A 2,316-nucleotide genomic window follows, 5' to 3' on the forward strand; every position below is an offset into this window, starting at 1 on the left:
CCGAAGGCCCCCGGACCGGAGGGGAGCACGGCGACTTCCAGGAGCCGCAGAGGCCTGGTTCCTTTAGGAACACCCCCGGGGGCGTCACGCGGGGGGCGGCCACAGCCACAGAGAGGCCGGCAGCCCTGCTGTCCACGTCTCCCCAGCCCTGGAGCCGGGAGGTCCCTGAGGGGGCGCTCAGCCCTGCCCCCAGGCGGCCAAGCTGCCCAACGAGAACCAGCACGCTGCTCCCAACTCTGGGCCCTGAAACCCTGCGTGGTGACAGATGCTGCTGCTTGAACCCACCAGTTGTGGGGTGAATTCGTTGTGCTGCCGTAGAAACCAAAGCAGTGGCACGTAGTGACGTGAACAGAGCCACGCGCACCCCTCGCACCGCAGGAGCCAGTCTGTCGCTGCTCCTGCGTCGCCCGGGGGCTGGGAAGGAAGGGGAGCGTCCACGTGCTCCCTACGAGCCATGCAGAGAAGCTGCTGCAGCCGCCAAGATTGCCTGACCTTGACGTTTCAGCGCCTTCCTTAACAGGGCACTTTCAGCGCCGTGCTCGTGACAACCAAAGAAGACAAAAATCACCTGCCCTAACTAACCAACATCTTGCCAATATTAAAACCCACCACTGGAGAGCTTAGACAACGGGAGCTTTAGCGTTGCCCTGAAACCATGTTTGAACTGTGACCTTTGCAAGAAAACAAGAAAAAACTCACATCTTAAAAAGAAGACTGTGGTCATTAGCTCTCTGCTAGAGAGTGCAGAGCACACAGGCTAAAGAAGGACCACACCCAGGAAGCTGGCTTTGGGAAAGGATATGAGGTGGACTCTGCTCAGCTGGACAGAAGATCCAGGGTCAGACCCGCTGGCTCACTCAGAGCTGGGCTCTCCCAGGCCCGTGACTTCACTCTGGGGAAGAACCAGCCACATCACGAGGCTGCAAGGGATCCAGTTAAGGAACTGGCAGGAAAAAGCTGGGCCTGCGGCACAGGCATTATGACCACTTATAACAAATACTCCAAAGACTGTGCAAGTCCACGTGCCTTTGAAAAATATTACAGCAGAAAAAAGGTGTATATAAAATTTTTAATTTGCTTTTTATAAAAAAAGAAAAAGCCAATTTTGAATGTTTGCAATCCACCCTTAAAAAAAAAAAAAAAAGCTGACAGTTGCACCGGTTCCTTTATCCACCAGCAAACAAACAGGTCTCCTATGAGCCCGCTCCCTGTGTACGCAGGTGCGTATGAGCAAATGCCAGGTCCTGATGCACCCACTTAAAAAAGAAAAAAAAAAACGTGAATGATGGCTGCCTCCCAGTTACACATTCCCAGGGGCTCCAGTAACAGCCTCCTCTCCGTGGTCCCCAAATCCAAAGTAAGACAAGACAACGTAGGGATCCATCCAAAGGGCAAACCATTCACACCACACGTGGCCGCCCCACCCCACGGAGATCCTGAGAAGGGCACTGCAGAGCAGGGCAGGGGGCCACAGCGCCAGAACAGAGGTCTCAGTTCACCAGGCAGTTGAACCAAGGGAGGGACACCGGCTTAAAGAAAGGCCACTGTTCCTAAACAAGTGTATTTCAATTTCAATTGGGAGCGGGGGGAATATTCTAGAACTTCAAAATCAAGCTGTTTGCCTGCCTTCTACTACCAGTGGGCAAGTCTGCGCTTCTCTGCCCTGCTTCAGTGAGGACACACTCCAGACGGTCAGAGGAAGAAGCCACATCTAAAGCTCAATTAAATCTCTTAAATACTGTGAAGCCGAAGCCATTCTTGAAGTCAAACTAACTTCTCTTGCAAAGCTCTCAACACTGAGAGATCATCATAAACTCAACCAAGTACTGAGTAACACAGTTAAAGAGAAAAGTAAAATTGTGGGCACTTAAGAGTCAAGAAGAGGTAGCCCACGATCAAAGGCAAACGACTGCTCAACTGAACAGACTAACACTTCAGACCTGCGAGAGCACTTAGAGCAAGGGGGAAATGAAGCAGAAATTAGGAAAAACTCCATCCCCCTAACACACGTCTGCACTCCCAGGAAAAGTCCTAAAGAGACTTAGAACCCTCGTTCTTGGCAGAGAAAGTGGCGTGGGAATCCACCTCCAGTCAGTCGCCTTCCACAGGTCCCCGGGAGGGTCTGGCCTCCCAGGTCCAGCCAGCGGGCCCACCTTTGGGCTCCCATAAGGCACAGTCGACGACGGCGACCAACTTCCTGCTTCCCTCAGAGCCAGAGGACAGGGGCGGGAGGGGCCCTGGGAGCCGCTTAGGCTGCGTGTCTGGGCGCTGGGAAGAGGCAGCAAACAATGGCCCAACAAGGGAAAAACCATTCAC

The sequence above is a fragment of the Bison bison genome, unplaced genomic scaffold (genome assembly GCF_000754665.1).
Source record: "Bison bison bison isolate TAMUID 2011002044 unplaced genomic scaffold, Bison_UMD1.0 scf7180017845295, whole genome shotgun sequence".
Taxonomy (NCBI): Eukaryota; Metazoa; Chordata; class Mammalia; order Artiodactyla; family Bovidae; genus Bison; species Bison bison.